A 17386-nucleotide genomic window follows, 5' to 3' on the forward strand; every position below is an offset into this window, starting at 1 on the left:
TAGAAGCATATCAATATTGTCCAAAATATAAAAACTTACAGAAAAAAAGTTTGATTATTGAAGTTTAGGAAACTTCTGTGATCCAATAATTATATTAAAATCTTAAAAAAAGACTTGCATTATTATGCAAAAATACATACTAAAAGAATACTAAAACTAAAGCTGAAAGAGCAGCATCCACTTTAAATGGGTTAAGAGTTCAGTCTGGAAATCAGCTATAGCTAAAATACAGGGGTGGGATTCAAATTTTTAACTGGTTATGTGGGCATGGCTTAGGTGGTGGGCGTGGCTTGGTGGTCATGTGACTGGGTGGACATGGCTTGGTGGTCATGTTATTGGCTGGGTGTGGCCAACTCAATATCAGTCACACTGAGGCACGCATCTCCTCTCCTGGCCTCTCATGACTGTGGGGATGCTGCAACAGTCGTAAGTGTGAAAAATGATTATAAGTCACTTTTTTCAGTGCCATTGTAACTTTGAATGGTCACTCCACACAAGCAAAATACCAGCAAAGGAGGGGAAAATAACTCCAGAGAGGTTCCTGAGACAGGAAATCTAGTCCTGCCAAGAATGTAATAAGGGTTAATGGAGAGGCAGTTTCTGTAAGCAACACCATAATGTTTCCTTCCTGCCTTCCTTACAGGATTAGGCCAGTAATTTCTTCTAACAAATTTCTTCTAACAGTTCTCCAAACTGCTAGAATGTTAACAACCGGTTCTAGCGAATAGGTGCGAACTGGTAGAATCCCACCCCTGCTAAAATACATGATTAGGCATATGAACAGGATTAATGTTATTTATTAATCTTTTTCAGAATATCTCTAAGGTTTTATTGAAGATAAATAAATTAGAATCAATCAGAAGAGTACATTTAATTGTGAATAAAATTGACAGGAAGATTATTGTAATCTCTAGTTTTTTTTTAAAGTAATTGATAGGTTATAGTTGATAAATGTTGAAATTCAAAGCATGAAATAAAAACCAAAAGGTGCTTTTTCAAGAGGCAACTGGACTTTCTGGTTTTTCTCTGAAGAAGTTTCGTTCTTATCCAGGGGTGGGATTCTACCGGTTCGGACAGTGTAATGTGGTTGTTATGATTCCCAGTAGTTTGGAAAACCAGTAAATTAGGCCCCTCTCTGCCTGCTTCTTCGCTCCCTGCCCAGTCAGTCCTTATCGTGCATGCGTGACATTGCACACACACACGACAATCAGTGACTGCATTCTTCCCCCACCTGCCCCTCATCTCAGCCATGCGCCTGTCTTCACCCATCCACCTGCCCACCAGCCACCGCAGCCTGGCTTCCACCATCATGATCTCCCTAGGTGAGTGAGGCTCTGAAAGCCTCAGTCACCTACATGCCGCTGCCACTGCTAGCCCCAGTTGAGTCCTGACTCCTGGGCCAGCCTAGGCTACCATCACCACGCTACTGCTGCTGCCAACGCCCTTGCCCCCACTACTGCCACAAGCCCCAGTTGAGTCCCGACTCTCGGGCCAGCCTAGGCCACCACCGCCACCACCATGCCGCCGCCACCCTTGGCACTCACGGCCTAGCAAGCTTCCCCGTCACTGTCCCCAGTCTCCAGCTTACCTGGCTTGCTAATGGCAGAGAGGAAGGTGAACCAGGGCTGATGCGTCACTGCTCAGGTCCCCACCAGCCTGCATCTCACTCCCCCACCTGGATCCTCCGCAGCTACTGGACCTTGCCTGCTAGAGGTATGGGTGGGGAGGCAACCAGGGAGCACGATGCTATGCCACCCACCCCGCATCGCCCCTTTGCCTGCCACCCCTTCCCTCTGCCAGGGACAATGTGGGCATCGTAGCCTCGTGCTTCCTGGTCACCTCCCGCATGACCCCCCCGGCAGCCACGGGCCCCAGCAGCTACGGAGAATCCAAGCAGGGGACGAGATGCAGACTGGTGGGGAGCCAAGTGGGGACGGCTCTGCCCTGGCTGGCTCACCTTTCCCTCTGCCACCAGCGGGAGGAAGTAAGTTTGCAGGCAGTTGGGAAAGCCCAAACTGCTGCCTAGTCCAGAGCTGCCGGTGGGGTGGGCGAGGCTGCAAAGCATGCCTCGCTTGAAGTTTCCAGCCCTTTTCTTTCCCCAAAAGAGGGACGGGAGGAAGTCCCACTTGCGGCCCCTTTGTTGGACCCAGAAGGCTTGCCTGCCGGCTTTTCCAGGCAATGCAGGACTGGGCATGAACGGACAATTGTGCCTGGTCCCAGGAACTCTGGGAGACTCGTCACGAGCGACGCTGCTGGGTGACTTGGATGTGTGTGTGTGTGTGTGTGTGTGTGTGTGTGTGTGTGTTGATTTGTTTGTTTCAGGTGGGTCTCCTAGCTTTAGGAGGAGAGAGGGAAGGAGGAAGGGAAGGGATAGAGAGAGAATGAGAGAGGGAAAGAGAGGGAAAGAGAGAGAGAGAGAGGAAGAGAGAAAGAGAGAGAGAAAGAGAAAGAGAGAAAGAAAGAGAGAGGGGGAAAGAGAGAGGGAGAGAGAGAGGGAGGGGAGAGAGAGAAAGAAAGAGAAAGAGAGAGGGAAAGAGGGGGAGAAGGGGAAGGGAGAAAGAGAAAGAGAGGGAAAGAGAGAGAAAGAGAGAGAGAGAAAGAGAATGAGAGGGAGTGAGAAAGAGAGAGAAGGAAGAGACAAGAAAGAGAGAAAGGAAAAAGAAAAAGGGAGAAAGGAAGAGAAGGAAAAAAGGGATAGACAAAGAAAGAGGGGATGGAAAGAAGGGACAGACAGAAAGGAAAGGAAAGGAAAGGAAAGGAAAGGAAAGGAAAGGAAAGGAAAGGAAAGGAAAGGAAAGGAAAGGAAAGGAAAGGAAAGGGATGAGAAAGTGAACAAGATATATGAATGGATAAATATATACATGGAAGGAGGGAGGGAGGGAGAGAGAAAAAAAGGAGACGAAGGAAGGACACAAACCCTGGCTTCAAAAGACTCTTTGAAACAGCACAGCAATCTAGGGCTGGCCTGGAAGGTCATCTTCTAGTCCAACCCCCTGCTCCAGCAGGAGATCCTTACAGAATCATAGAATAGCAGGGTTAAAAGGGTGTGTGTTTGTGTGTGTGCATGTGTGCGTGTGCATGTGCATGGCTGTCGAAACTCCAAAAACAGGTCAAATAGCTCTGGAGTGGTCAGTCAAATTAGAACACTTGCTAAGCAACCAGCCATTAAGTGATGACCACTTGTATTTGGTTTGCCAGTCACATGGTCACACCCACCCAGTCACATGACCACCAAGCCACGCCCATCCAGTAACTGATCACCAAACCACACCCAGTCAGCAAGCCACGCCTACCCAGTCACATGACCACCAATCCACACCCACAGATTAAGCTACGCCCACAGGATCGGTTGTTAAAAAATTTGAATCCCACCGCTGGGAGAGAGCGTTCTCCTCCTCCCACCGGCCAGGAAAAAGCTGCTGCGGGGACGTGCTTGCCAGCGAGAGGAGTGAAGAGAACATTCTGCCTTCTCCCCGGCCAGAGGCTCGTGTCAGCAAGGCGCCCCTTAATCACGTCCAGGACAGCTGACAGCGGCTGCGGGGAGTAGAGCCTGGAAGCCCTGATGCACCACGTGTGCAGCCGCATGGATGGCGGGGGGAGAAACAATCCCGGAAGCCCCTACGCCGCCAGAATCGCCATCGCCGCCTCGCTGCTGCTGCATCCCCCACCCCCTGCAGGGCTTTCAGTTTACCTGGTGCACGAACAGGTGAACTTCCCTCAGAGCTCGACGCCTACGTGCAAGGATAAGGGGTGTGTGTGTGTGTGTGTGTGTGTGTGTGTCTAGAGTGAATGGACTAAGGGACTGGATGGCTTTGCGCGGCTGCCGATGGACTGCACAATCCTAAAGTGCTGGGACTCAAGCAAGCAAGTTCTAATCATGAGTGGTTTATGTTACTTTTTTGCTATCATCCTCTACCCAATAATTATATATGATTTTTTTGTCTATGCTGTAATCAAGTGTCTCCCATTTTTCATCATTTTGTCTTTGTCACCCATTTGTATGGTGTGGAAGTGCTTTGTATGGACTTCATGTAGATGTGGTTGATCTATGTCAGGGGTCTCCAAACTTGACAACTTTAAGACTTGGGGACATAGTTGGCTGTAGAATTCTGGGAGTTGAAGTCCACAAGTCTTAAAGTTGCCAAGTCTGGAGACCTCTCGACTAGATTATCAAGGAAGAGAGAATAACATGCAGCAGATGCCTAGCAAAATTTAGTAATACTGCAGATTGGCTGTTTACATTGAAATCAGGTGCAAGATAGTGATGGTAGGTAAATTATTGGGCAGTTTAGTTTGGTATTTATTTCAGTAGGCTGATTTTAGAAAGCTAAACAGGATCAGACCTGGTAAGTACTTGGCTGGGAAGCCAATACAAAATAGGGTGTGGGGAGGAATGGGGTTGGGAAGGAAAGAAGGAAGATAGGATAAGATAACTTTTATTGTCATTTGTTTACTGTAAGTACACTGGCACAGATTAAAAGTGAAATATATATACATATCCATACACATACATAACACATATACACACATGCTACACACACACACACAATCATTGCCCATTTTGAATACATAGTGTGTGAAAAAAACTGCAAAGAAATAGGATTATAAAAATACAGCTTCCAATCTTAGCAGTTATACATGAGAGAGAGAAAGAGATATGAAAAACAGAGAGGGAGAGAGAGAGAGAGAGAGAGAGAGTGAGAGATTAGAAAGAGAGAAAGAAAGAAAGAAAGACAGACAGAGACGGAGATACCTGTTTAAAAGAAAATAGAAAAATGGCTCTTTGTGTTTAAGGTTGCAGACCCCTGGGTTAGGCAAACACCATGGTCGTTAAGTGAACCTTGTGGTCATTAAGCAAACACTGGTTAAACAAGTCCATTTTCCCCAATGGGCATTTTTAACCAGAAACCAGAAGGAATTGTTGGAAACGGGAAAAAACATAGACAACCTCAGTCACAGGACTGTGTGGGATGTTGTAACTGGTCATAAGTGTGTGTGTGTGTGTGTACTGCTGTCAAAACACCAAAAACAGGTCAAGTAGCTCTGTGGAGGTCAGTCGTAAATTAGAACATTTGCTAAGCAACTGGCTGTTAAGCGAGGACCATTTACATTTGGTTTGCCAGTTACATGGCCACCTGCCCGGGCCTCGCCCTGCCCTCTCCAGGGCTCCCCACGCCTTGGAAACTGGCAAAAGACACTTGCTAAGCCATTAAGCGAGGACCTGGTCATTAAGCGAGGACCACTTACATTTGGTTTGCCAGTCACATGGCCACCTGCCCATGCCCACCCCAGTCACACCACCTAGCCACACCCACCCCAGTCACAGGACCACTGAGCCACACCCACAAATTAGGCCATGCCCACAGAGCCAGTTAAGAAATTTGAATCCCACCCAGAACAAAACCCCTTCTCATAAAATGTAAGGCTGTATGTAATCCATACTTCTTTCATTCATACCTTTTTGGGAATATTACTTCTTGTTTTTTACTAAAATCAGTATTCATTGCTCTGCCTGAAAAAGAATTGGATCATCCTCTGTCAGAAGTCAGAGGGTAAAAAACCAGGAGTAGTCTGGGAACACCTTTTTTGACTAACAAATTCTATCAAATGGTATAAACTTTCATGAGCTGCAGCTCAATTCTCAGCTGCATAGAGTGCTACCGGTATTTCTCAACCTTTACAACTTTAAGATATGTGGATTTCAATTCCCAGAATTCCCAGGCCATCACAGTCCCCAACAAGTTACCCATTAGATTAGAATTGCCTTTGCATGCTCTTCTTCTAATATGCTACATGCCATCATCTGATAGCAATCAGGAGTGATATTCAGCAGGTTCTGACCAGTTCTGGAGAACCGGTAGCAGAAATTTTGAGTAGTTCGGAGAACCGGCAAATACTTCTGACTGGAGATTTTACAGTATTCTTCCCCTGCCACGCCCACTGAGCCATGCCCACAGAACCGGTAATAAAAATTTTTTTGAATCCCACCACTGATAGCAACGCCCATTTGGATTCTACACAGAAGAAAATTTGCATTTGCATTTTGACTCTATCATTAGCATACTTCTTAAGCTCATGCATGCTTATAAAACAATACACTTATTTTGGGCTGTAATAAGAGTAATCTGAATTTAAAATGGTTTCAAATCAGGATCCAGGATATTTAAGCCTCCACCTCAACCCACTGTAACCCACAAGATAAACAATTAAAACCATTTTGATTTCAAGAGCATAAGTGAGGCTGTACACTCAGAGGCCTGATCATAGGTATGTATGGTTAGTTGACAATTTGGCAGGCTTTATCTTGAAGGAGTCAGTGTTTACCCCTAATGTCTCTTGAGCAAAACACAAACACTATTTCCTTGCTACATCCTTGTGGTCCAACAAGATACCTACTGCTGATGTAGGGCTGCTTGCCCGAGCTAAGCACCAGTTAGGAGAGTTGATGTGATTCTGTTCACCCTTGGCAAATGTCATTGTAGTTGATCTCTAAGACAGAGAAACAGATACCTTAATTTAGAAGCAGAAGCAAACAATCTGGTTCAGGAAACTGTGGTTTGAAAATGGGAGTCTAGCCTTCTTCCAAATCCTTTATTTTGGAAGACCAGCACAAGGTTCTTGTTCCTTTCAAAGAGACAATAGCCTCAGATCAGAAGGGAAACTTGGCTAGGAAGCTTGAGAAATCTTGAGTTTGAGGTTCCGTTCTTTTGCTTGTTTCAATTATTTCTTTTAACTTCCTTTACAAGCCTATTTCTGATTATCATCTTTTCTACTCTTGGGCTGCTTAGTTTAGACTGCTTACAGGTTGGATTGCTTACTAGATTCAGCTCCATTTTTGTGCTTGCAGCAGCTGTGCTGCATTGCTTTCAGAGGATGATCTCTGAGATTAACAGAAGGAGGGGAGATGATCAGCCCTTCCTCTCACCAAGAAGTGTGGGACATTATCCACCTATTCTGCATATATAAAGATAACCAAAGCAACTCATCTGAAGCTAGTTTCTGTTTCCTAAAGTTGGGAAATAATATTCCAAAAGCCATATTCCTGTAGCCAGGGGTGGTGTTAGATATGGGCTAGATTGAAGAGGCAGGACAACGGGGAGAGGGAAAAGATCTCAGAGTAAAAGACTGCCACCAGGTGTGCCTGCTGTTCTTTTTACAGGCTGCTGTCCACAACTTTACCCACTGACGGCTGTTCATTTTCCCGCCTGGAAAATGAACCAGTGGGGGAAGTCTGACATCACTGACTTTTCCCCATTGAATATCTAATAGGTGAGATGCTACTGGTTTGGCCCGGTTCTATAAAACTGGTAGCTGCGAACAGCAGCTGACACCAAACTGGTTCAGTGTTTGGCCCACCCGCCTGCCCAGGCTCTAGGCGAGTGGTGGCTAATCTTTTTGGGCTCCTGTGCCAAAAATTGCAAGCACGCCAGCACGCCCGCACTCACATGCCAGGGCACCCACACTCGTGTGCCAGCACCCAGAATGCAATGTGCACCCCCTCCTCACACCCCCTGCACATGTGCTCACAATCCCCCACTCCCATCTCCTTACCTGCACTGTGCCTCACAGCTGATTTTTCAGCTGGTTTGAGGCCTTTTTCGGCCTCCCAGAAGCTTGGAAAAAGCCTCTGCAAGGCTTCTCAGACTGAATTATAGGCCCGTTTCATCACTTCTGGTATTACAGGAAGTGACAAAATGGGCCTATAATTCAGTCTGAGAAGCCTTGCAGAGGCTTTTTCCAAGCCTCTGGGAGGCCGAAAAGGCCTCAAACCAACCGGAAAAAAAATCTGCTGTGAGGCGTGCGCATGCACAGTAAGGTAAGTTTGCCTGCGGCTCGTGTGCCAGCACAAATGGCTCTGCGTGCCACTTGTGGCATGCGTGCCATAGGTTTGCCATCTTGGCTCTAGGCTGTCCTTTATTCCCTGCTTTTCCCTCCTCAGCTGCTTTATGTGGCACAGCTGAGGTTAAAAAAGCAGGAAACGAGGATTTTCAAATGCTTGCACACCCGCGCGCAGCGGTTGTCAACTGTCCAGGCGGCACAGCTGATGATTTCTTGCAAACGCTGCATACACACGTTATGATTGTCCGCAGTTCGGAGAACCAGCAAATTGCTCCACTGACTGGCCCCACCTCTCCCCAACCACTTACTCCTTACCTGGCATGCGAGCCATCCAACTTGCCTGGTTTGGTAAATTGCTATTTTTCCTCCCCTCCCACCCCGAAGCTGTTCTGCTCTGCCAGGAGATTTAGATTAGCTAGAAAGCAGGAAATCCTTGGATTTATTTTTTTTTTGTAAATTTTATTTGAGTTTTCACAAAGAAAAAAAAAATACAAATAAAACATCTTTTTTGAAAGCAGCATAATCCCGGGTTACATTTCTTCGTACAGACAAAAATTCAGGTTCATGCTCATTTTTATATTCTATTCCATATCTTATTACTATTTTCTACATAGCTTCTCCCCTCTTTTAATTTTCTCAATTTTATTTTAATTATCTCATCTCAATTCAAATCATTGTATTTATATTTTTTGTCTGTCTTGTTTCAATTATCTATTATCTTTTCTCGTTAAACAAAATTTCTCCTGTAGTTTACTGATTGGAGTATGACGCCTTTATATCTTTTCCCTAAAGTTGTAACATTCAATATAATACATAACTTCCATTCGGATTCTGCTTGGTACATTCTTAAAATACACACTGTATTCTTAAAAAAAGAAAAAAATATAAATATATATAATTAAAACAACATTCCATTCCAATTCAATTCTATCATTAATATTAATATTCATTAAAGTCTTAACATCTTTAACATTACTTTTCAATTAAATATCATACTTCTATGGGAACAATTATAAGCTTTCCATAGTTAATTCCCCCTCCCTCTTCACTTATATTTTATAAAACATTAACTAATTAAAATGTTCCCGTTCCTTCCTAATTCAATTTTCTCATTTATTTTATTTCACTTATTTTATTCACAAACATTTCACTAAATTACACTAACTATTTTATCCCTCATTTTAATCATACGTTGTTTCCAATTTTCTAAAGTTATTTCTATTACTAATATAACAATACAATCTTATGTACCTTTACAGAATCCCTTTTTCAGTTAGATTTTCACCCATTATCTCTAAATAGGTCCTGTTTCTCTATATCTTGCCCCGGTCCTTTGTAACTTCTTTTCCTTTCCTTCTTCCCTCTCTTCTTCTCTCTCCTTTTTTTACCCCCTTGTCTCTCTACCTCTATTTCTCTCTTCTGTATTCCCCTTTTCTGTTGCTTTCCAGTATTATACTTATTTTTCAAATTATTTTTCTTTTCTTTGGTTGTTTTTTTAAGTCTTAAATTCTCCATTCTCTCCCCCCCCCTTTCCTTTTTCTTCCCCACATAGAGTTACTTGTTCATTAAAGATGGCTTCTTCTTTGTCCCAGTCTTCTTGTTTTGCAGTCTTTTCTTGTTGTTTCTCATAGTTCCAGATCTCCATTTCTAAGAATTGAAAAACGAAGCCAAAAGAACCCTTCCCTTCTTGTGCATCTTCTTTGTACTTTTTAAGTTCCATTTTCAATTCATCCAGAAGTGATGCCATTGTATAAATTTTTAAATAACCACCCGATTGATTTTAGTCATTCAAATATAATAACCAAAAATCCAAAGATCACCAAATAGTCCATACACCCAAGCTGTTTCTTTTTTGCTCTTTTTTTCCCACTTTCTCTTCCTGGGGTTACTATTTAGTTGCAAAGTTTCAGTTAAAATGTATCTTTTAGAAGTCTTGTTGAAGTTTTACTTTAGATTCTTTTTCATTCCAAGCAGTCTCCTCCCTCTTCCAGATCCTGCCCTTATTCTTTTTCTCTCCCTTCCTGCTTATGAAAAAGAAAGTTTTTAATGTCCAGAAATCTTTATTATCCCTTTGGCGTTTTGTTTTATTTTCAGGTTAATTGCCTATTGATGTCAAAGCGGGTTTTTCCGATTTCTTATTTAAGTCTCTTAGTTGTCAGTATAGGGAAGGAGAGAGAAGAAAAAAAAAAAGCCAAACCTTTCCCTTTTCACTTTCCTTCGCTGCTTCCGACTCTTCTTTGGGAGCGATGTTATTTTTTGTAAGTTTAAATTCCAGGGTACCTTGGTTATTGCTTTTACAATTTAACCCGGTCAGCCAAAACTTTCACTTCTTATCTTCCTCCTGCACATTCTTTTCCGGTCGAGTTCTTCTTTGTGGTGGCCATTTCTGACCACCGCTGCAACCACCTTCGGGAAAGGGAGTAATGGCCAGCTGAGGAGGAGAGATGCGGCTCTCCTCAACCCTGCTGGCAGTCTCCCCCTCTTCACCACCTCTACGGGGTGGCTTAGCCCTGAAACCAGCCGGCTCGGGGCGCTCCAGCGGCGAGCCCAGACAGAAACCACGCACAATCGCGGATTTCTGTCTGTCGCCAAAGCCCTTCAAACCGGAAGTTCCCAGCCAAACCTTCCTTAGGACTGAAGCTTCTACTTTTCAGTGCAGACTCAGGTAGCCGATTGCAGATAGATAGATCTCTAAGTGAATCTGTGATTCTGTGAGCAACTCAACCTGCCTGCCTGCTTTGCCTGCCTTTGGATAAAAGTTGCTCTTTTTTAATAAAAAAGCAATATTTACATAGATATTTATAATATTTACATACAAGCCACACTGTTGGAAATGAATCCAAATAACAAAAACTTGGATCGGTGAAAACACAGATATTTTATTTGTTAAGCTGTTTGCAAAGAGCGGTAGGATCTCAGCTGAACTCAACATGAAGTTTGAGCCAAGAACCACCACTTAAGATTTCAATACATTACATTTTATAGTTTTTCTATCCCGACGCCCCCATGCCCCTCCTACATTGACCCAGTGACCGAGCACAGCTAATCCGAAACGCCTTATGGAGACCACATCATCTCCTTCAACACCTCCCAATGACCACTCATCACATATTTTGCCAACATGGCTTTTTCTTATCTTACTTGGCATTAAGGAATGTCCCTTCAGCAGGGCCTCTTTCTAATGGTCTGAGAACAAAGAAATATCTATTCCTAAGACCATACTTGTTACATATTAATGTTACATTCAGCACATCTTCTTAGAACAATATAATGATTATATGCATCTCTAACATATTCACCTAGGCAAAGTAAAAGTCTGGTAAACTTAAGCAGATGCTTTGAAAAAACAAAATCTAACTTCAATTGGTTGAATAAAGTTAGGGCAATGTTTGTAAATGCATTAGGAAATATATTTACAGCAGGATTAAATCAAGATAGCAAATGCCTATAGAGCAACTGTCTTCTTAATGCTATAATATACTATTCTCTTCACCTACATTTTATTTTTGAATTTTCTTGTTTCTAACAATGCCTACCCAGTCACATGACCATCAAGCGATGCCCAGTCAGCAAGCCATGCCCACCCAGTCACATGACCACCAAGCCACACCCACAAATTAGGCCACACCCACAGAACCGGTTGTTAAGAAATTTGAATCCCACCCCTGCTAAAATTCCATTAAAATCTAAGAGCAGTATTTTAAATAATCTAGACCAGGGGTGGGCAAACTACGGCCCGTGGGCCACATCCGGCCCGTTGGTCTGTCCGATGCGGCCCGCCCCTGAAAAAAAATCGCTGCCATTGGTCTGTCCAATGCGGCCCGCCCCTGAAAAAAAATCGCTGGGCGTGGCGTAATTGCCCTGTGCCGCGTGGGCCCCCAAAGCTGCAAAACAGTGTGGAGCGATCTAGGGGTAGGAAAGAAAAGAAATTTGCAAAGGCCTCGGCTGGGAGTTCGAAATCACCTTCGAGTGCGACCTCTCCGAAGGTGAGCCCGCCGATCCCCCTTTTTTTTCCGGAGCTTCCAGGCTTAAACTTTGCAAAGGCAAAGCTTGCAGGCTGGAGCATCTTCCCGCCGAGGAGCGGGAAGGGTTCTACCCGGCGAGCGGGGCGGGCTGCTTGGAGCCACCTAAAGCTAGGCCGCTGCTGGTGGAGCTTTGCCCTGCCTTGGTGCCCCATTTCCCGGCTCAGCGGTCCTGCTCGGGCGGCACTTTAAAAGCCTGCTCCCAGCACCCGAGCAACTGCCCAGCAACTTTCAGCTTCGTTTTAAGTCGCGGGTGCTCGCGCCTGGCCCCAAGCTGCGCGGCGGAAGGGAAGCCCGGCGGACGGGCGGGCAGGCTGCTTGGAGGAGGCTCCGGGCTTCCCCTCCGCCAGGCGTGAGCGCCCGTGAGTTAAAACGAAGCCAAAAGTTGCTGGGAAGTTGCTCCGTTTTCCAGGGCTTTGCAAAGGCAAAGTTTGCAGGCTGGAGCGTCTTCCCGCCGAGGAGCGGGAAGGGTTCCGCCGGCGGGTGGGGCGGGCTGCTTGGAGCGGGCTGCCGTGCGGCTCGGGGTGAGGCGCGAGCGCCCGCGAGTTAAAACGAAGCCGAAAGTTGCTGGGAAGTTGCTCGGGTGCTGGGAGCAGGCTTTTAAAGTGCCGCCCGAGCAAAGTTTAAGCAGCCCGCCCGCCCGCCGGGCGGAAACCTTCCCGCTCCTCGGCGGGAAGACGCTCCAGCCTGCAAACTTTGCCTTTGCAAAGCCCTGGAAAACCGAGCAACTTCCCAGCAACTTTCGGCTTCCTTTTAACTCGCGGGCGCTCGCGCCTGGCCCCGAGCCGCACGGCGGAGGGGAAGCCCGGCGGGCGGGCGGGCGGACTGCTTGGAGGAGGCTCCGGGCTTCCCCTCCGCCAGGCACAAGCGCCTGCGAGTTAAAAGGAAGCCGAAAGTTGCTGGGAAGTTGCTTGGGTTTCCGGGGCTTCCAGGCTTAAACTTTGCAAAGGCAAAGTTTGCAGGCTGGAGCGTCTTCCCGCCGAGGAGCAGGAAGGGTTCTGCCCAGCGGGTGGGCGGGCTGCTTAAACTTTGCTCGGGCGGCACTTTAAAAGCCTGCTCCCAGCACCCGAGCAACTTCCCAGCAACTTTTGGCTTCCTTTTAACTCGTGGGTGCTTGCGCCTGGCCCCGAGCCGCACGGCAGAGGGGAAGCCTGGTGGGCGGGCAGGCTGCTTGGAGGAGGCAACCCGGCGGTGCTCCGGCAGCAGCAAGAGGCAGTTTCGCCCGGGCTCCGCTCAGGTGTCCGGCTGGGGCTGTCAGGAGTTGCTACCGCCGGCGCAGCTCCGTGCGGCTCCAGTCCCACGTTGCCTTGGGAAGGAAAAGGCAAAACCAGGAGCCGCTGAGCCTGAGCCTCCGGTGCCGCTGCTCCCGTTGCAAAGCACCGCCGCGGCTCTTCCTTTTTGCCTTTCCCTTCCCGAGGCAACGCGGAACTGGAGTCGCGCGGAGCCGCGCCGGCGGTAGCAACTCCTGACTCAGAGGGCCTCCGAGGGGAGGGGAGCCACCGAGGGGAGGGGAAGGAGGAGAAGAGGGGGGGAGGGGGGGCGATTCCCAAAAAATCTTGTGCTGACCCGGCCCGTCTGTCAAATTTTAAAAGTCAATGCAGCCCCCGAGCCAAAAAGTTTGCCCACCCCTGACTTATAGGATTAGCAATTGTAGCACTTACTGCCCCTATGCTTTTATCTTTTTATTAGCAGAAAATTAAAGGCATTTTCTTTGTTTCACTCTCCTTGGTTAAGGAGAGGAAGGCCTGGCAGTGCTGTAAGTAAGACTTCTTACACAGTCGCAGTGGTGTGGGATGCTGGAACATGAGAAACATTCTTGGTAAAAACTTGTTTACCATTTTGAGATTTTAAAACATGGAAAGCCTAGAGAAAGTGAGAGCCTCTTATTTCTTTCATTAATTCTTGAGAAGGATGCCTATAGAGCAGAGGTGTCAAACTCATGTTGTCATGGTGGCATCATGGGACTTTCCCTCCCCTTCACTAAACCAGGCATGGGCGTGGCTAGCATGTGACACATCTGGCCCGTGGGCTGCGAGTTTGACAGTCCTGCTATAGAGGGAAGAGATAAATGTAAGGCATGTTGACACTTAAACAGTCATTCCTACAAATGTGTGACTTGTATGGGAGAAGAGCAGAATCAGCCAGTCAAGATGTCAGCCAGAAGCTGGAGAGAAATAAGGGGGCAGGATAAAAAAATGTTAGAAAATTGAAGTTGGAAGGGGATATATAGAGGCTCTGAATAGAACAAGTCAGACAAGTTGTGCTGGTAGAATAGACAGGCTCCAATCACAGGTAGAACACAGAGAGCTAAGATACAAGCACATTGCAAAGCAGCTCCTAGTGAATGATTCATGGCTGCTTATCTCAGAGTTGGAGAGGACAAAGACTTCTACCAAATTTTGAAAAAAACTGAATCAACAAACACATTTTCTCTGAATATTGTATTTACTGTAGATGAAGGTGGAAGATTACAAGCTCCTTAATGATATGGTGAAATTCAGGCTGATGTTTCCTCAAGAAAATGTGCAGTTGAAGTCCAGAAGTTTCAGGATTTCATACTCTTTTGTTTACCAGAGGTAGTGTACATATGAAGCATTACAGATGAGAGCTGGAACTGAAAGCCTGACTGAAAAAAATGCCTGAAACCTGATTCAAGCAAAGCAGTCTCTACAACATTTGCTATGAGCTATTCAGGAGCAGTACTGTTTTGGGAGCAGGTGAACAAGGAGAGATATGTGAGGAAGCTGAGAAAACCCCTTAAATTGCATATTAAAAATGACTTGGAATTTGTCAGGTGCAAGCAACCAGAACACCTCCAAAAATCAGATCAAGAATGTTCCATATCCATAGACTTGAAACCCCGCATTCCCATTGGTCCGTTTAACCATTACCTGATTGGACAGCTTGGACAGTTTTGATTGGCTCGCTAAGAGTCTGCCGCGATTGGCTAAAACCAAGCGGGGCAGACTTGAAGCGGTGTCATTGGCCGTCTAGCCACAGCAAGCTCTATAAAAGAGCCACCGCGGCTACTATTCTTTTGAGCTTGTTCTAGCCGATAAATAAAGAGCTGTTGTTACTGAGCCGAAGTCTCTCGTCTTAATGAACCCGACCTTCCGAACTTAACAAAGAAGTTGATTCACCAGTACACAAGAGTTTCACCAGATTGCCTGCCTTCTCTTGTGAAACGTGTGATATACAACAGTCTAAAGTGTTTGATCTCATATACTTCTCCCCCACGCCTGCCATGGAATTCAAGGCGGAATAACTCTTAAGTCCCCCTATCAGCACTGAAATGAAGTTGATTCCACCAGAGAGTTAGCACCAGGGGTGGGATTCAAATTTCTTAACAACCGGTTCTGTGGGTGTGGCTTAATTTGTGGGCATGGTTTGGGTCTTGACTGGATGGATGTGGCCAACTCTAAGTCATTTGCATGGATGTTGCCTGTATGGGCCAGGAGGAAAGAAAGATCCAACCCCTGTTTTGTGTGTGTGTGTGTGTGTGTGTGTGAGAGAGAGAGAGAGAGAGAGAGAGAAAGGGAGGTTAGTTTTTTAAAAAGCCCAGAGGGAAAAAGATAAAGTTGTGCCAAAGAAATCCCAGGGTGGGGGCAAGGAAAGAAAAGGAATCCCTGCTCTGAAAAGGGAGTACCCTCCCAAGAAAACAAAGGAGTCAAAACCTTATTTACTCATACTTTTTTAAAAATTAATTTAAAAAGCAATTTCAGTTTCACTTTCCCAGGTTTAAGTCTCTTTGCTTAACATATGTAATACGTTAACATATTTATACCCCTCTATGTTTTTAAGCACTAGGAATTCTCAGAGGTGGAATTCAAATTCTTAACAACTGGTTCTGTGGGTTTGGCTTAATTTGTGGGCGTGGCTTGGTGGTCATGTGACTGGTTTGGCGTGGCTTGGTGGTCATGTGACTGGCTGGGCATGGCTTGGTGGTCATGTGACTGGCTGAGCGTGGCCAATTCAACATCACTCACATCAAGGGGCACTTCTCCTTGCCTGGTGTCTCGTGACTGTGGGGATGCTGCAACTGTCGTAAGTGAAAAATTGTCACAAGTCACTTTTTTCAGTGCCATTATAACTTTGAATGGTCACTAAATGAACTGTTGTAAGTCAAGGATTACCTGTACAAAAATACAAAAAGCTTCTTTGCTTGCAAAAAGATGCCCTAAATACAAATCATTAGATTAAAAATACCTGCAAGCTGGAGTTACAAGTCAGGCAGGGTGCCAGAGCACCTTGAGGAATTAAAATAGTTAAAATGCAATGATAACTATCAGCAGCCAACTCTTGCTCATAAAGTGAAACCCTTTAGCAGAGAGGTCATTTTAGCTTTCCAGAAAGAGCATACCTAAGAGAAGCAATCCTTAGATCCATTTGCACCACTTAAAGACACCAGCTGGTCTCACTTACCTCACAAGATATCCTAAGGAAATCATCCAGATTTAATGAAAGATCACATGCCCCCCAGAAAGGCAGTAAAAAAATCAGTACCAAGCTTGCATCCTACCTCTTGGAAGTACAGCCCAAAAGGAAACTGCCAGATATGCCCTCGACCTTCTTGACCTCTTCCTCCTCTTCTTTGTATTGGGTTGCCCCTCTAGCATAATCGTCCAGCTATTAAACTGGTATCATCAGTATATTTAAGGTTCTTGATGATTCTCTCCATTTTTCATTCCATTTTTTACTTCTTGGCTCCAGCATTTTTGTCATATATTCGGTATATAAGTTAAATAAGGTATGGTATCTAATGATATCTAATTTTCTGTTCTGTTCCTTCAATAAACAGCTGTGGTGATGTGGTAAACCCTATTTTTAAAGGATATCTAGAATTTATTGGGGTCGACACTTAAAAGCCTTAATACAGGGGTCCCCAACTCTTACCGGGCCGCTGGTTGCTGGGCGCCGCCATCTTTTTTTGGTAAAAAAGTGCTTCCGGTGAGCTTTTCCGGGTAGAAAGCTCACCGGAAGTACTTTTTCATCAAAAAAAGATGGCGGCGCCAGCGCTTCCGGTGAGCTTTTCCCTGCTGCGCTAGCCGTTTTTGGGGCTCCGATCCGGACGGGTGCGGAGCTAGGCTGCCCTGCAGGGGCAGCTGAAGGTAGAGGGGATCCGGAGAAGGGTTTGGGGGTGTTGCAGACCCCCTCCCCAGCCGGCAGAACCCCTTTTCCCAGGACGGTGCAGCGGCGGGTCCGTAATGGCCGCCACAAAGAAGCTGGCAGCCGGGTAAGAATGCGCAGGAGGAAGTGGAGAAAGTTTTTGAAAGGAGAAAGTTTTTCTTGGTTCCTAGGACTCTAAGACATATTTAACAAAATTCCTGAAAAGTATGACTTTCTGAATGATACCTTCTAGAAGAGGAAAAAAGCGGCAGTTTGATGGTGCTGAAAGGAAAGCTTACCCTCTTTTCCTACGGAATAAATAAGTGAATATTAAGAAACCTATTTTTTTAGGTGAAAACTGGCTTTAAGCGATGAGTGGGAAGAGAGAGGACCAAAAAAAAAAATATTTGTATGCTAAG

Source organism: Notechis scutatus, chromosome 2 (assembly GCF_049901735.1).
Source record: "Notechis scutatus isolate UNSWTSFEM ecotype Mainland chromosome 2, rNotScu1.2, whole genome shotgun sequence".
NCBI classification, from domain to species: domain Eukaryota; kingdom Metazoa; phylum Chordata; class Lepidosauria; order Squamata; family Elapidae; genus Notechis; species Notechis scutatus.